General features: G+C 43.9%; 1 long non-coding RNA gene across 2 annotated transcripts in view; it reads right to left on the bottom strand.

Moving 5' to 3' along the window:
- Positions 1–1653: 1653 nt before the first annotated feature.
- The window catches only part of LOC139757905 (uncharacterized), a 105141-nt gene continuing 86719 nt past the window's right edge, over positions 1654–20075 (bottom strand). Inside the window, exons 4-5 of one of the 2 annotated variants that reach the window (XR_011714738.1) lie at positions 4197–4249; positions 1654–1721 (exon numbers count right to left, since the gene is read on the bottom strand). This is a non-coding gene — a long non-coding RNA (uncharacterized lncRNA). Of the gene's footprint in view, positions 1722–3293; positions 4250–20075 lie in introns of those variants that run through there. The other variant, XR_011714739.1, reaches the window with a different exon arrangement.

The following is a 20075-nucleotide window of genomic DNA, read 5'->3' as shown; positions in this document are numbered from 1 at the left end:
ATCATCACAACCACCACACCTCCCTCCCACCACCATCACAACCACCACACCTCCCTCCCACCACCATCACAACCACCACACCTCCCTACCACCACCATCACAACCACCACACCTCCCTACCACCACCATCACAACCACCACACCTCCCTACCACCACCATCACAACCACCACACCTCCCTACCACCACCATCACAACCACCACACCTCCCTACCACCACCATCACAACCACCACACCTCCCTACCACCACCATCACAACCACCACACCTCCCTACCACCACCATCACAACCACCACACCTCCCTACCACCACCATCACAACCACCACACCTCCCTACCACCACCATCACAACCACCACACCTCCCTCCCACCACCATCACAACCACCACCTCCTCCACCACCATCACAACTACCGCACCTCCCTACCATCACCATCACAACCACCACACCTCCCTCCCACCACCATCACAACCACCACACCTCCCTCCCACCATCATCACAACCACCACACCTCCCTACCACCATCACACTCCCTAACACCACCACCACATCTCCCTACCACCACCATCACAACCACCGCACCTCCCTACCACCACCATCACAACCACCACACCTCCCTATCACCACCATCACAACCACCACACCTCCCTCCCACCACCATCACAACCACCACACCTCCCTACCCTACCACAACCACCACACCTCCCTGCCCTACCACAACCACCACACCTCCCTGCCCTACACACTGTCTCTCATCCCTCACCACCTCACACTGTGCAGCACACTTTACATACTGGTTTCTGAGATACACCGTCACAACTAACTTCCTCTTTCCTATGACACCTCTTGCTTGTAGCAGGGATCATGCCACAACGATATATATATATATATATATATATATATATATATATATATATATATATATATTGAAAAATGTGTGGAAGTCGAGAACATTATCCCGGAGAGCAAAAATGGGTATGTTTGAAGGAATAGTGGTTCCAACAATGTTGTATGGTTGCGAGGCGTGGGCTATGGATAGAGTTGTGCGCAGGAGGATGGATGTGCTGGAAATGAGATGTTTGAGGACAATGTGTGGTGTGAGGTGGTTTGATCGAGTAAGTAACGTAAGGGTAAGAGAGATGTGTGGAAATAAAAAGAGCGTGGTTGAGAGAGCAGAAGAGGGTGTTTTGAAGTGGTTTGGGCACATGGAGAGAATGAGTGAGGAAAGATTGACCAAGAGGATATATGTGTCGGAGGTGGAGGGAACGAGGAGAAGAGGGAGACCAAATTGGAGGTGGAAAGATTGAGTGAAAAGGATTTTGTGTGATCGGGGCCTGAACATGCAGGAGGGTGAAAGGAGGGCAAGGAATAGAGTGAATTGGAGCGATGTGGTATACAGGGGTTGACGTGCTGTCAGTGGATTGAATCAAGGCATGTGAAGCGTCCGGGGTAAACCATGGAAAGCTGTGTAGGTATGTATATTTGCGTGTGTGGACGTGTGTATGTACATGTGTATGGGGGGGGGGTTGGGCCATTTCTTTCGTCTGTTTCCTTGCGCTACCTCGCAAACGCGGGAGACAGCGACGAGGTATAAAAAAAAAAAAAAAAAATATATATATATATATATATATATATATATATATATATATATATATATATATATATATATATATATATATATAATGCAATACGTGAGACTGATAGGTGAGATGTAGTATTTGCTGATAACCAAGAAGAAAAATGAAACCCGTTAAGGTAGAGCGTCTTTGGTGTCTTATCACATCTCTTCTTATCTCCCCTGACGGTGTGAGTATACACGAAAGTGCACTCCGGCTTACCTCATTTTTGCTCGCGGTTATCAGCAAATGCATATATATATATATATATATATATATATATATATATATATATATATATATATATATATATATATGAAGAATGTGTGGAAGTCGAGAACATTACCTCGGAAAGCAAAAATGGGTATGTTTGAAGGAATAGTGGTTCCAACAATGTTGTATGGTTGCGAGGCGTGGGCTATGGATAGAGTTGTGCGCAGGAGGATGGATGTGCTGGAAATGAGATGTTTGAGGACAATGTGTGGTGTGAGGTGGTTTGATCGAGTAAGTAACGTAAGGGTAAGAGAGATGTGTGGAAATAAAAAGAGCGTGGTTGAGAGAGCAGAAGAGGGTGTTTTGAAATGGTTCGGGCACATGGAGAGAATGAGTGAGGAAAGATTGACCAAGAGAATATATGTGTCGGAGGTGGAGGGAACGAGGAGAAGAGGGAGACCAAATTGGAGGTGGAAAGATGGAGTGAAAAAGATTTTGTGTGATCGGGGCCTGAACATGCAGGAGGGTGAAAGGAGGGCAAGGAATAGAGTGAATTGGAGCGATGTGGTATACCGGGGTTGACGTGCTGTCAGTGGATTGAATCAAGGCATGTGAAGCGACTGGGGTAAACCATGGAAAGCTGTGTAGGTATGTATATTTGCGTGTGTGGACGTATGTATATACATGTGTATGGGGGTGGGTTGGACCATTTCTTTCGTCTGTTTCCTTGCGCTACCTCGCAAACGCGGGAGACAGCGACAAAGCCAAAAAGAAAAAAAAAAAAAAATATATATATATATATATATATATATATATATATATATATATATATATATATATATATATATTCCTATGAGTCCACGGGGAGAATGAAACACGAAAAGTTCCCAAGTGCACTTTCGTGTAATAATCACATCATCAGGGGAGACACAAGAGAGAAATATAACAGTCAGTTGATATACATCGAGGAGACGAAGCTAGGACGCCATTTGGTAAACATGTGATTGTCCAAAACATACAACGAGCGTTCATAAACTTATCATTTTACAAATCTTATCAACAATAAAGTTATCTAATTTGTATAGACCATCACTAATATTAAGATTATAATTCTTTGTGTATTCAATAATGGAAGATTCAATGATATTTCTCTTGGTAATAGAGTTAGAGTTAATAACTGAGATGGCGTTACTCCAGTCAATACAATGATCATAGTTTTTAACATGATTAAACAAGGCATTTGATTCCTGTCCCGTTCTTATACTATATTTATGTTGCTTAAGTCTAACAGAAAGATCCTTACCAGTCTGACCAACATAAAATTTATCACAGTTTCCACAAGGAACTTTATAGATGCAACCAAGAGAATTTTCTGGTGAATTCCTGATTAAGATATTCTTTATAGTATTATTGTTGCTAAAGGCAACATTTACATTAAAGGGTTTAAGCAACATGGGAAGCAAAGTGAAATTATTATTAAAAGGGAGAACTAAAAGATTCTTGGTGTCAATGGGAGGTTTGGGCTCAACTCTATAAAATGATTTCTTTGCTAACTTAAGGGATTTATCAATGAAAGATCTAGGGTACTTTAACTTAGATCCAATAGAATATATCTTCTCAAACTCATCATCACTAAACTCTGGACTGCAAATACGTAATGCCCTAAGGAACATAGATTGAAATGATGATAATTTAACTGTCATGTTGAGATGAGTAATAATGGATATATGAGCATACATTGGTGGGTTTTCTGTATATGCTAAACTTTAACTTGTTTCCTTGTCTATGGATCATGCAATCTAAAAATGGTAACATACCATTATTTTCACTTTTCTACAGGAGATCATCAAGACACTTCTCCCTCACAACTCTAGTGTCTCCAACCATCACCTGCTGCACCTCATCCCTCTGTGACCCCACACACACACCACTACCTTCACCTTCCCGATTTTAATGACTGCTGGTTAATATTACCGGACAGTTTACTGTGCACTGGTATCAGAAGACATTATCGTGCATCCCAGTCTCGTCGTATGAACGGTAGTACATTACATAAGGATTATAGAGATCATCAAATGATCCTTAAACAAATTGTTACAAAACTGGTTCATTACACTGTCTTCCATACAGTACATTGATCTACTTAATACAAGACTTTACACTATCACAAAGTCAGGTATGATCATGACGTATGGTGGTGTGATTATACACATCTAAATAGATGTAAGATAACATGAATCTTAAAAAAGATTTTGAGAAAAACTCTAACACTGTTGCCCAATCTATACAACTATGTATGACATAGTAACCCATGCAGCGCTCCTATGACCACCATTTTCTCCCACCAAAATAATATTCTAGACTCACCGTTTTCTTCGGTGTGCCACGTCGAGGTAGACTAAAGAAACTCCCATCCTTACCTGGAAAGACAATAAATAATTAGGGTCACATTAGAAGATAATAATAGTATGTTATTCAAAACAGTAACATTATGAGAAATGATAGTTATTCATATCCGTCGTGGCAACAATCTAATCTGTAAGAATAACAAACGTCAGTAAAGTATAACATATATCACTGTGGACATGGTATCGTAATCAATTATCACTGTGGACATGGTATCGTAATCAATTATCACTGTGGACATGGTATCGTAATCAATTATCACTGTGGACATGGTATCGTAATCAATTATCACTGTGGACATGGTATCGTAATCAATTATCACTGTGGACATGGTATCGTAATCAATTATCACTGTGGATATGGTATCGTAATCAATTATCACTGTGGACATGGTATCGTAATCAATTATCACTGTGGACATGGTATCGTAATCAATTATCACTGTGGACATGGTATCGTAATCAATTATCACTGTGGACATGGTATCGTAATCAATTAAAAGAAACACAAAACATTTCCCTAACCAAGATTTGAAATTTGGTTAGCCTTTTCTAGTGTTTCGACCCACAACTTACTTAGCTTTGGGTAATGAAGGATCAGTACAACTAAACCTTCTGCTACATAATTATGTTACGGTGTTGACCAGACTGGATTGTAGTGGCTCAATTTACCACAGTTAATACACCACATGCTGGCTCAATCTACCACAGTTAATACACCACATGCTGGCTCAATCTACCACAGTTAATACACCACTTGCTGGCTCAATTTACCACAGTTAATACACCACTTGCTGGCTCAATCTACCACAGTTAATACACCACTTGCTGGCTCAATTTACCACAGTTAATACACCACATGCTGGCTTAATCTAACACAGTTAATACACCACTTGCTGGCTCAATTTACCACAGTTAATACACCACTTGCTGGCTCAATCTACCACAGTTAATACACCACTTGCTGGCTCAATTTACCACAGTTAATACACCACATGCTGGCTCAATCTACCACAGTTAATATGCCACTTGCTGGTTCAATCTACCACAGTTAATATGCCACTTGCGGGCTCAATCTACCACAGTTAATATGACACCTGCTGGCTCAATCTACCACATTTAATACACCACTTGCTGGCTCAATCTACCACAGTTAATATGGCACTTGCTGGCTCAATCTACCACAGTTAATATGGCACTTGCTGGCTCAATCTACCACAGTTAATACACCACTTGCTGGCTCAATCTACCACAGTTAATACACCACTTGCTGGCACAATCTACCACAGTTAATATGGCACTTGCTGACTCAATCTACCACAGTTAATATGGCACTTGCTGACTCAATCTACCACAGTTAATATGGCACTTGCTGGATCAATCTACCACAGTTAATATGGCACTTGCAAGACCAATCTATCAAAAATATATACCACTTTGCTAGACTAAGCTACCAAAGTCAATACACTACTTATTAGCCTAATCCATCAAAGTTAATAGGCCACTTGCTTTGTACTCTACGTTAATATGCCACCACAACATAACCAATGTGTCATAACACATAAAATACAAAAGATGAGAATAACCAGAAGTTTTGTGATATTAATATACAACTTCTTAAACCATGCCACCTCCAGTGTCTCGACGGTCCCCCAAGGAAGTGTACTTGCACCCCTCCTGTTCCTCATTCTTTTACCTGATATTGACACAAACACGAACTGCAAGTTCCATATCATCCTTGGCAGATGATACAGGAATCAGTATGATAATCACATCAATAGAAGATAATCACATCAGTATGATAATCACATCAGTAGAAGATAATCACATCAGTATGATAATCACATCAGTAGAAGATAATCACATCAGTATGATAATCACATCAGTAGAAGATAATCACATCAGTATGATAATCACATCAGTAGAAGATAATCACATCAGTATGATAATCACATCAGTAGAAGATAATCACATCAGTATGATAATCACATCAGTAGAAGATAATCACATCAGTATGATAATCACATCAGTAGAAGATAATCACATCAGTATGATAATCACATCAGTAGAAGATAATCAAACGCTACAAAGACATACACAAAATCTTTAACTGGGCAACCGAGAACAACATTCTTTTCACTAAGGATGTTTCACCTCCTGTGTAGGGAAAATGAAGATATCACAATCAACACATAATACCTCACACACACACACACACACACACACACACACGCTGTCATCAGTGACGGCAGTCCATATTCTTAACTTTAGGTTGCCATACTTTAAAATGACACTACATCTAAACTGAAGATAATCTACTATGTCGTGAAAGATCCTACCACGCACAGTACCTAAGAACGAAGGGTCTAGTGAGCCGCAGCCACGTACAGTGGTAGGTTCCCGTAGTGAGCCGCAGCCACGTACAGTGGTAGGTTCCCGTAGTGAGCCGCAGCCACGTACAGTGGTAGGTTCCCCTAGTGAGCCGCAGCCACGTACAGTGGTAGGTTCCCGTAGTGACCGCAGCCACGTACAGTGGTAGGTTCCCCTAGTGAGCCGCAGCCACGTACAGTGGTAGGTTCCCGTAGTGACCGCAGCCACGTACAGTGGTAGGTTACCGTAGTGACCGCAGCCACGTACAGTGGTAGGTTCCCGTAGTGACCGCAGCCACGTACAGTGGTAGGTTACCGTAGTGACCGCAGCCACGTACAGTGGTAGGTTCCCGTAGTGACCGCAGCCACGTACAGTGGTAGGTTCCCCTAGTGACCGCAGCCACGTACAGTGGTAGGTTCCCGTAGTGACCGCAGCCACGTACAGTGGTAGGTTCCCGTAGTGACCGCAGCCACGTACAGTGGTAGGTTCCCGTAGTGACTGCAGCCACGTACAGTGGTAGGTTCCCGTAGTGACCGCAGCCACGTACAGTGGTAGGTTCCCCATGTAGCACATAACTTCTGATATCTTGTTCACAAAGTGAAAGTTACAATTCTAGGTTAAGTGTAAGAGAATTAATTTATTGCAATAAAAGTCATGAGAGAGAGAGAGAGAGAGAGAGAGAGAGAGAGAGAGAGAGAGAGAGAGAGAGAGAGAGAGAGAGAGAGAGAGAGAGAGAGAGAGAGCACGTAGGGAGATCCTTGATAAGCCGAGTCCCCTGTGTTGACCCAACCAGCCAGGTACACACTCCCTGCCCACACAAGATACAAATGTACCATGTTTGAGCCAGGCTGGCACATGATCGTCTCCACTATGCACACATGTTTGAGCCAGGCTGACACATGATCGTCTCCACTATGCACACATGTTTGAGCCAGGCTGACACATGATCGTCTCCACTATGCACACATGTTTGAGCCAGGCTGGCACATGATCGTCTCCACCATACACACATGTTTGAGCCAGGCTGGCACATGATCGTCTCTTACTGATTAAACATGATAATAATTACTCCATATAATAACTACCTCACGGTAAAGACGACTGTCTATTATCCGTTAGTTTAAACATGATAATAATTACTATATAATAACTACCCAAAGACTGTCCAATATCCCTCCTTGTTTAACAATTTGTATATATAGTGTACTTGTAAGTCGCCTGATATGACAGTACACAGTACACAGATCATCACTGACATACTCTCAACTCCACAGCCAAGGAATGTATGACGTAATACAGAGGCGTGCAACACAACCAGCAGTACAGTCGAGTATATAACGCTCCACCCTTACTCAAGGTCGACCTCGACAGAGGTTACTTGGGGGATGTCAACATACACCTGCCAGCCTTGTTGCTTTCTACGACACCCACCATCACGTGAGGCAGGGAGAGAACCAAGCGTCCACTGTATGTGTATGTTTGTGTGTGTGTGTGTGAGAGAGAGAGAGAGAGAGAGAGAGAGAGAGAGAGAGAGAGAGAGAGAGGAGATTTAACGTAGTTGTAAGCAATATGAGGCGACAAACAACCAAGCCAGTGAGTGTGTGGGTGGGAGACGTTTCTGACGCATATAAGTAATTGGTTGTAACAAAGTTAGCCGAGGTGCTGCTGCTGCAGTGTGACCATGATATAAGGTGATTACGGTCATGCATGTCATAACACAGTCATCAACATGTATGTCACAATACAGTCATCATGTATGTCACAATACAGTCATCAACATATATGTCACAATACAGTCATCAACATATATGTCACAATACAGTCATCAACATAGATGACACATAGTCATCAACATATATGTCACAATACAGTCATCAACATAGATGACACATAGTCATCAACATACATATCATAATACAGTCATCAACATATACGTCACAATACAATCAACATGTGACAATACAGTCATCAACATGTATGTGGCAGTACAGTCAACATGTATATGACAATAGTCATCAACATGTATGAGACAGTACAATCATCAACATGTATGTGACAGTAGAGTCATCAACAGGCATGTGACAGTATAGTCATCGACATGTATGAGACAGTAGTCATCAACATGTATGTGACAGTACAGTCATCAACATGTATGTGACAGTACGGTCATCAACATGTATGAGACAGTACAGTCATCAACATGTATGTGACAGTTCAGTCATCAACATGTATGTGACAGTACAGTCATCAACATGTATGTCACAATACAGTCATCAACATGTATGTGACAGTACGGTCATCAACATGTATGAGACAGTACAGTCATCAAAATGTATGAGACAGTACAGTCATCAACATGTATGTGACAGTATAGTCATCGACATGCATGACACAATACAGTCATCAACATGTATTTGGCAGTATAGTAATCAACATGTAAGATACAGTACAGTCATCAACATGTCTGAGACAGTACAGTCATCAGCATGTATGTGAAAGTATAGTCATCAACATGTATGAGACAATACAGTCATCAACATGTATGTGACAGAATAGTCATCAACATGTATGTGACAGTAGTCATCAACATGCATGTGACAGTATAGTCATCAACATTTCTGAGACAGTATAGTCATCAACATGTATGTGACAGTATAGTCATCAAAATGTATGAGACAGTACAGTCATCAACATGTGACAGTATAGTCATCATGTATGAAACAGTACAATCATCAACATGTATGACAGTACAGTCATCAACATGTATGAGACAGCACAGTCATCAAAATGTATGTGACAACATAGTCATCAACATGTATGAGACAGTACAGTCATCAACATGTATGTGACAGTACAGTCATCAACATAGATGAGACAGCTCAGTCATCAACATGTATGTGACAGTACAGTCATCAACATGTGACAGTGCAGTCATCAACATGTATGTGACAGTACAGTCATCAACATGTATGTCACTGTTCAGTCATCAACAGGTATGTCACAATACAGTCATCAACATGTATGTGACAGTACAGTCACAACATGTATGAAACAGTGCAGTCATCAACATGTATGACACAGTACAGTCATCAACATGTATGACACAGTACAGTCATCAACATGTATGCGACAGTACAGTCATCAACATGTATGAGACAGCACAGTCATGAACATGTAGGTGACAGTACATTTATCAACATGTACGTGACAATGAGTCATCAACATGTATGTCACAATACAGTCATCAACATATATGTGACAATATAGTCATCAACATGTATGAGACAGTACAGTCATCAACATGTATGCGACAATACAGTCATCAACATGTATGTGACAGTACAATCATCAACATGTATGTGACAGTACTGTCATCAACATGTATGTGACAGTACTGTCATCAACATGTGACAGCTCAGTCATCAACATGTATGTAAAAATACAGTCATCAACATGTATGTGACAGTACAATCATCACATGTATGTGACAGTACAATCATCAACATGTATGAGATAGTACCGTCATCAACATGTATGAGATAGCACCGTCATCAACACGTATGTGACAGTACAGTCATGAACATGTATGAGCACAGTCATCAACATGAATTGGACAGTACAGTCATCAACATGTATGTGATAATACAGTCATCAACATGTATGTCACAATAGAGTCATCAACATGTACGTGACAGTAGAGTCATCAACATGTATGAGACAGTACAGTCATCACAATGTATGTAACAGTACAGTCATCAACATGTATGACACAGTACAGTCATCAACATGTATGACACAGTACAGTCATCAACATGTATGCGACTGTACAGTCATCAACATGTATAAGACAGCACAGTCATCAACATGTATGTGACAGTACAGTCATCAACATGTATGTGACAATACAGTCATCAACATGTATGCCACAATACAGTCATCAACATGTATGTGACAATATAGTCATCAACATGTATGAGACACTACAGTCATCAACATGTATGTAAAAGTACAGTCAATATGTATGACACAGTACAGTCAACATGTATGCGACAGTACAGTCATCAACATGTATGAGACAGCACAGTCATCAACATGTGACAGTACAGTCATCAACATGTATGTCACAATACAGTCATCAACGTGTATGTGACAGTACAGACTTCAACATATATGAGACAGTACAGTTATCAACATGTATGAGACAGTACAGTCATCAACATGTATGTGACAGTACAGTCATCGACATGCATGTGACAGCTCAGTCATCAACATTTATGTCACAATACAGTCATCAACATGTATTTGGCAGTATAGTAATCAACATGTAAGATACAGTACAGTCATCAACATGTCTGAGACAGTACAGTCATCACCATGTATGTGAAAGTATAGTCATCAACATGTATGAGACAATACAGTCATCAACATGTATGAGACAATAGTCATCAACATGTATGTGACAGTAGTCATCAACATGCATGTGACAGTATAGTCATCAACATTTCTGAGACAGTATAGTCATCAACATGTATGTGACAGTATAGTCATCAACATGTATGTAATAGAACAGTCATCAACATGTATGAGACAGTACAGTCATCAACATGCATGTGACAGTACAGTCATCAGCATGTAAGAGACAGTACAGTCATCAACACGTATGAGACAGTACAGTCATCAACATGTATGTTACAGTACAGTCAACATGTATGTGACAGTACAGTCAACATGTATGTGACAGTACAGTCAACATGTATGAGACAGTACAGTCATCAACATGTATGAGACAGTACAGTCATCAACATGTATGTGACAGTACAGTCATCAACATGTATGTGACAGTACAGTCATCAACATGTAAGAGACAGTACAGTCATCAACACGTATGAGACAGTATAGTCATCAACATGTATGAGACAGTACAGTCATCAACATGTATGTGATAGTACAGTCATCAACATGTATGAGACAGTACAGTCATCAACATGTATGAGACAGTACAGTCATCAACATGTATGAGAGAGTACAGTCATCAACATGTATGAGACAATACAATCAGCATGTATGAGACAATACAGTCATCAACATGTATGTGACCTTACAGTCATCAACATGTATGAGACAGTACAGTCATCAACATGTATGTGACAGTACAGTCATCAACATGTATGAGACAGTAGTCATCAACATGTATGAGACAGTACAGTCATCAACATGTATGAGACAGTAGTCATCAACATGTATGAGACAATACAGTCATCAACATGTATGAGACAATACAGTCATCACAATGTATGTGACAGGACAGTCATCAACATGTATGAGACAGTACAGTCATCAACATGTATGAGACAATACAGTCATCAGCATGTATGAGACAACACAGTCATCAACATGTATGTGACCTTACAGTCATCAACATGTATGAGACAGTACAATCATCAACATGTATGTGACCTAAGAGTCATCAACATGTATGAGACAGTACAGTCATCAACATGTATGTGACAGTACAGTCATCAACAAGTATGTGACAGTACAGTCATCAACATGTATGAGACAATACAGTCATCAACATGTATGTGACCTTACAGTCATCAACATGTATGAGACAGTACAATCATCAACATGTATGTGACCTAAGAGTCATCAACATGTATGAGACAGTACAATCATCAACATGTATGTGACACAGTCATCAACATGTATGTGACAGTACAGTCATCAACAAGTATGTGACAGTACAGTCATCAACATGTATGAGACAATACAGTCATCAACATGTATGAGACAATACAGTCATCAACATGTATGTGACAGTACAGTCATCAACATGTATGTGACAGTACAGTCATCAACATGTATGTTCACCACATAACACAAGATTAAACCCCAGGAGAGAGAGAGAGAGAGAGAGAGAGAGAGAGAGAGAGAGAGAGAGAGAGAGAGAGAGAGAGAGAGAGAGAGAGAGAGAGAGAGAGGTGCTGCTGAGCGTTAACAACATAGCATAATGTTATGATGTGAGCATTGTACCGCGGAGTTGCTGCAGCATAACTCAGGCGTCATGCTGCTTTCCACAGCATTAGGAGCCATGCGTCCTCATCACCAGCCGGTGTTGTACATGTTCACCCTCACTGCATGCCCAAGTCTCCATCACTGGAGTATAACATAACTTCCAATATAGTACATGACCACAACTTTTTTCCAAGATATATTGATGATGCAAGATGATATATAGATTATAAAATATATTCTTATAATCTGAGGAGGAACATGATGTGACTTGTCAAGGACAGAAACATCCTTACTGCTGTATTTCCCTAGAGTAGTGTAGGTAGGTAGGCATGTATGTAGGTAGGTCTTTAGGTAGGTCTTTAGGTAGGTATGTACGTAGGTAGGTCTTTAGGAAGGTAGGTAGGTAGGTCTTTAGGTAGGTAGATAGGTAGGTCTTTAGGTAGGTAAGTAGGTCTGTAGGTAGGTCTGTAGGTAGGTAGATAGGTAGGTCTTTAGGTAGGTAAGTAGGTCTGTAGGTAGGTCTGTAGGTAGGTAGGTCTTTAGGTAGGCAGATAGGTAGGTCTTTAGGTAGGTAGATAGGTAGGTCTTTTGGTAGGTAAGTAGGTCTGTAGGTAGGTCTTTAGGTAGGTCTGTAGGTAGGTCAGTGTTTGCTACATGTAGCATCTTGTGTCATGTGAATGATCATTATCATGTGTACAAACGTTGACCACATGAAACATTCCCATATTCCAGGTGTGTTGTACCCCACAACACACCTGGTTTTGCCATACTTCTGGTCATGCAACAGCTGACGTGCACAGGTTACCCTCCGACATGCTCCACACTGACTCCCACACATGGGACGCTCACACACAGGTCATGACCACATCATGACCTTACATGACCTACTGTCTGGTGGTGAGCACCAGTATCCCCGTGTATGGTACTGACAACCAGGTCACATATCCTACCAGTCTCCTCCTTACATCATTAAACAACCATACGTACAACCATACGGGTCATGTACCATGCTTCACATACAACCACACCGTTATCTCGTGCACATACTACCTTAAACCTAACCTGACCTTCCCACATACCAATAATGACCACACACATGACCTTCCCACATACCAATAATGACCACACACATGACCTTCCCACATACCAATAATGACCACACACATGACCTTCGGGTATAATAAAAGATGATGTTATGACAGCTAGTAATTCCCAGTACACAAACTTAATATATCTGAAACTTGACAACAAACCATACTGACGAAGGCCACTCAGGTGAACTGTGGTGTGTGTATCACATTCTCGTGCAGTCATCACACACAGCGAACATACAAGGGAGTCACTTGTACGGACGATAGTTAGCTATATATTCATCTATCTGGTGTCATCCCATCCAAATACCTTCATATAAGTCTATAACTCACATACACAACTGTCTACCTAATCTAGTCTATAACCCAGATACACAACTGTCTACCTAATCTAGTCTATAACCCACATACACAACTGTCTACCTAAACTAGTCTATAACCCACATACACAACTGTCTACCTAATCTAGTCTATAACCCAGATACACAACTGTCTACCTAATCTAGTCTATAACCCAGATACACATCTGTCTACCTAATCTAGTCTATAACCCAGATACACAACTGTCTACCTAATCTAGTCTATAACCCAGATACACATCTGTCTACCTAATCTAGTCTATAACCCAGATACACATCTGTCTACCTAATCTAGTCTATAACTCAGATACACAACTGTCTACCTAATCTAGTCTATAACCCAGATACACATCTGTCTACCTAATCTAGTCTATAACTCAGATACACATCTGTCGACCTAATCTAGTCTATAACTCAGATACACATGTCTACCTAATCTAGTCTATAACTCAGATACACATGTCTACCTAATCTAGTCTATAACCCAGATACACATCTGTCTACCTAACCTAGTCTATAACCCTGATACACATCTGTCTACCTAATCCAGAAATTATATTTGTGACGTCAATAAAGTGTTTCCTGGAGAACAAGTGGGGCGGGAAGGGTACACATGTGGACGCTGGGATCAATAAGCGTCACTTGGCTCACAAAATGTCAGCGTTCTTCAGCTCCAGTTGTACCTGCTGAGCCAACGGATCAGTAGGCATACATACACACTCACGCCCCAGTCTCCTACGTTGACTGACCAACAGTACTGTCGGTCCTCACACTTCACAGTGACGGGAAGTAACTGGCTTTCCCTCTACTCTGGTGTTCGGTCAACACCTCGTCCGGATAAAGTGCTGCCGACCAGGGTAGTACTACTGGTCACTTAAGAAAAGTGAGTGAAGGGGGACATGCCTGGAGGCCGTGAATTTGCTTACCACGGAAGAGAAAAGACCAAGGGGTGACCTGAACTAACTCTAAGTTCATAAACCAGATTGATAACGTAGAGGTGAACTGTTCTTCTTAACACGTACAGACCACCTGGTGAAGTCTTCACCCCCACCCTGGGCCCAGGCTGCTGGGTTGGGTTGGGTCGCTGGTCGACCAAGGTGTTGGAAGCCGCAGCCTGGCTGGTGTGGTACACTTTGTAGGTACTTGTCCAGTGCACTCTTGAACTTGTCTACCGTGCAGCAGCATCCCAGGCTGTTTCTCATGATGGTACATGGCAAGGTGTTCAAGAGTCTTGCGCCCCGCATGTTTAAGGTGTTCTCTCTCGTCGTGCATATGGCACCTTTGGATTTCAGAGGCAGTATTGTACAGTCCTCCAGGCTTGTCCTGCCAGTAAACTGGGAACCATAGCTTGCTGTCCCTTGTTCTAATGGAGTTTCCCCACAGCTCACAGGAAGGAAGTTACGTGTACAGGGCAGGAGTACTGACCGACCATTATGTTGAGGGTGTGTGTGTCTGTATAAGGTCAACACAGTGCTGACCGAGCAGTATGTTGAGGGTGTGTGTGTCTGTATAAGGTCAACACAGGACAAGTGAAGTGTTCAATGTGTAAGCTGCAAGTCAGGCATGATGGTTTCTGTGATATGGTGAAGCCATGTTCTAATTCTAGAGAGAGTCGAGTGTCGTCCGTGTTCAGAAAGTATATAAGAGACAACATCTTGTTCTGATCAGTTATGTTGGTGAAGCATGAGACGTGGGTCAGTTGTTTACGTCTATATACGGGTTGGTGGGCAGGCCGGTTATGATGTAGTGTGGGAGGCAGATGTCCAGTGCCTGCACGCCCACAATGTTCAGGTGGGTCAGCGAAGAATGTATTTCTGTGTCACTCTACAGGTGATGACCCTCACCTGGTAATGTGCCTCACGTACGTGTGTTGTGGTGTAGCAGGCAGGCATGGCCGACGTGGTACATGAGACAAAAGGAATCTGGTTCAATGGTGGTGCTCAGCAAGTGTTGTGAGGACGTTTATTTTGTTTGTGTGTAGATGTTTGTGGTGTTGTGAGCAAGTGTCTCGTGTGTGAGAGTCAGTCTGGTGGTTTATCGTGAGTGGTCGGTTGGTTACGAATCTGGGATGGATCATGTGTGGTGAAGGTGGGATGACGTCAGCAGGAGAGACGTTATGTGGGTGACGGTACAGATGTGGGGCGAAGCACATTCTGGTGAACCAATCACTTGTATACTAGTGACATGATGTATTGCTGTACGATTCTTGTTATGTTCCCATGTGACAGTCACGTCAGCTGCAAAATAGACCAACCTCCTCATCCCAGACCAAGTCACAACAGTGTGGGGCGGGCGGCTGCATGAGCAATGTGGGGTGGGCGGCATTATGAGCAATGTGGGGCGGGCGGCAGCATGAGCAGTAACGGGTGGGCGGCAGCATGAGCAGTAAGGGGTGGGCGGCAGCATGAGCAGTAAGGGGTGGGCGGCAGCATGAGCAGTAAGGGGTGGGTGGCAGCATGAGCAATGTGGGGTGGGCGGCACCATGAGCAGTAAGGGGTGGGCGGCAGCATGAGCAGTAAGGGGTGGGCGGCAGCATGAGCAGTAAGGGGTGGGCGGCAGCATGAGCAGTAAGGGGTGGGCGGCAGCATGAGCGGTGTGGGGTGGGCGGCAGCATGAACAGTGTAGGGTGGGCGGCAGCATGAGCCGTGTGGGGTGGGCGGCAGCATGAGCAGTAAGGGGTGGGTAGCAGCATGAGCAGTAAGGGGTGGGCGGCAGCATGAGCAGTAAGGGGTGGGCGGCAGCATGAGCAGTGTGGAGTGGGCGGCAGCATGAGCAGTAAGGGGTGGGTGGCAGCATGAGCGGTGTGGGGCGGGCGGCAGCATGAGCAGTGTAGGGTGGGCGGCAGCATAAGCAATGTGGGGTGGGCGGCAGCATAAGCAATGTGGGGTGGGCAGCAGCATGAGCAGTAAGGGGTGGGCGGCAGCATGAGCAGTGTGGGGTGGGCGGCAGCATGAGCAGTGTGGAGTGGGCGGCAGCATAAGCAGTATAGGGTGGGAGGCAGCATAAGCAATGTGGGGTGGACGGCAGCATGAGCCGTGTGGGGTGGGCGGCAGCATGAGCAGTGTGAAGTGGGCGGCAGCATGAGCAGTGTGAAGTGGGCGGCAGCATGAGCAGTGTGAAGTGGGCGGCAGCATGAGCAGTGTAGGGTGGGCGGCAGCATGAGCAGTAAGGGGTGGGTGGCAGCATGAGCAGTGTGGGGTGGGCGGCAGCATGAGCAGTAAGGGGTGGGCGGCAGCATGAGCAGTAAGGGGTGGGCGGCAGCATGAGCAGTGTGGAGTGGGCGGCAGCATGAGCAGTAAGGGGTGGGTGGCAGCATGAGCGGTGTGGGGCGGGCGGCAGCATGAGCAGTGTAGGGTGGGCGGCAGCATAAGCAATGTGGGGTGGGCGGCAGCATAAGCAATGTGGGGTGGGCAGCAGCATGAGCAGTAAGGGGTGGGCGGCAGCATGAGCAGTGTGGGGTGGGCGGCAGCATGAGCAGTGTGGAGTGGGCGGCAGCATAAGCAGTATAGGGTGGGAGGCAGCATAAGCAATGTGGGGTGGACGGCAGCATGAGCCGTGTGGGGTGGGCGGCAGCATGAGCAGTGTGAAGTGGGCGGCAGCATGAGCAGTGTGAAGTGGGCGGCAGCATGAGCAGTGTGAAGTGGGCGGCAGCATGAGCAGTGTAGGGTGGGCGGCAGCATGAGCAGTGTGGAGTGGGCGGCAGCATGAGCAGTGTAGGGTGGGCGGCAGCATGAGCAGTGTAGGGTGGGCGGCAGCATAAGCAATGTGGGGTGGGCGGCAGCATGAGCGGTGTGGGGTGGGCGGCAGCATGAGCAGTGTAGGGTGGGCTTCAGCATGAGCAGTGTAGGGTGGGCGGCAGCATAAGCAATGTGGGGTGGGCGGCAGCATGAGCGGTGTGGGGCGGGCGGCAGCATGAGCGGTGTGGGGCGGGCGGCAGCATGAGCAGTGTAGGGTGGGCGGCAGCATAAGCAATGTGGGGTGGGCGGCAGCATGAGCGGTGTGGGGTGGGCGGCAGCATGAGCAGTGTAGGGTGGGCGGCAGCATAAGCAATGTGGGGTGGGCGGCAGCATGAGCAGTGTAGGGTGGGCGGCAGCATAAGCAATGTGGGGTGGGCGGCAGCATAAGCAATGTGGGGTGGGCGGCAGCATAAGCAATGTGGGGTGGGCGGCAGGCAGCAAGTGAGGGTAATTGTTGGGTGTGAGTCTGGGTGGATCATCATTGGTCACCAACACTGGTGTCCGTTCCATCCAGTACACAACCCCCCCCCCCCCCCCCCCCCAACGTGGACAGGTTACACCCCCACGGGAGGCAGGTTGGCCCTGGGATATGTGACGTGCATTAAATAATTCCCAGGATCGGCTGAGGGCGTCACGCCAGGCCGCTAATATTATACACATGGAACACCAGCCTAGCCTCAAGTGCCAAGACCGAGGGACGAGTGCCAGAGATGTGTCATCATTTCCCAGAGAAGGTGCCACACAGAAGGTGCAACACAGCTATTTCCTGTGAGCCGTGACCCACAGTCAGCCAACTCCTGACTAACCCAGCCACCATGTCCTGACACCCACACATATCATCATCATCATCAACCAACATAGCCATGCTTCCAGTCTTGTACGAGCACACATAACCCTTCCAGTCCAGACTCAAGGCCAAAATTCATTACATTCCTTTCGCTCATCAAACTGCATGACGCCAACTTACATGTAAATATTCCTGACTCCTTCTCCCTCACACACAGGGCTATGCCAACTCATGTCATGAAGTCTGAACAAGTAGATTTAAGCTGTGCATTCTGCTTCCGAGTCTGAAGTTCTGATACAGTCTTTGTGGTACAGTCAAGGTATATAACACAGATATTTCTACAAGTATATAAAGAAGGTGTAAATATATCAAGATACAACATCAAGGCCTGATAACACATAAAAAAAATCTAAGAAAGACTAAAACCAGTTACCTTACCATTAACCACAAACTGATAACTGAGGCATTACCATTAACCACATACTGATAACTGAGGCATTACCATTAACCACATACTGATAACTGAGGCATTACCATTAACCACATACTGATAACTGAGGCATTACCATTAACCACATACTGATAACTGAGGCATTACCATTAACCACATACTGATAACTGAGGCATTACCATTAACCACATACTGATAACTGAGGCATTACCATTAACCACATACTGATAACTGAGGCATTACCATTAACCACATACTGATAACTGAGGCATTACCATTAACCACATACTGATAACTGAGGCATTAACATTAACCACATACTGATAACTGAGGCATTACCATTAACCACATACTGATAACTGAGGCATTACCATTAACCACATACTGATAACTGAGGCATTACCATTAACCACATACTGACAACTGAGGCATTACCATTAACCACATACTGATAACTGAGGCATTACCATTAACCACATACTGATAACTGAGGCATTACCATTAACCACATACTGATAACTGAGGCATTACCATTAACCACATACTGATAACTGAGGCATTACCATTAACCACATACTGATAACTGAGGCATTACCATTAACCACATACTGACAACTGAGGCATTACCATTAACCACATACTGACAACTGAGGCATTACCATTAACCACATACTGATAACTGAGGCATTACCATTAACCACATACTGATAACTGAGGCATTACCATTAACCACATACTGATAACTGAGGCATTACCATTAACCACATACTGATAACTGAGGCATTACCATTAACCACATACTGATAACTGAGGCATTACCATTAACCACATACTGATAACTGAGGCATTACCATTAACCACATACTGATAACTGAGGCATTACCATTAACCACATACTGATAACTGAGGCATTACCATTAACCACATACTGATAACTGAGGCATTACCATTAACCACATACTGATAACTGAGGCATTACCATTAACCACATACTGATAACTGAGGCATTACCATTAACCACATACTGATAA

This window comes from Panulirus ornatus, chromosome 28 (assembly GCF_036320965.1).
Source record: "Panulirus ornatus isolate Po-2019 chromosome 28, ASM3632096v1, whole genome shotgun sequence".
NCBI lineage: Eukaryota > Metazoa > Arthropoda > Malacostraca > Decapoda > Palinuridae > Panulirus > Panulirus ornatus.
The sequence above is the reverse complement of the archived record's forward strand: the minus strand, read 5'-3'. Positions and strand labels throughout refer to the sequence as shown.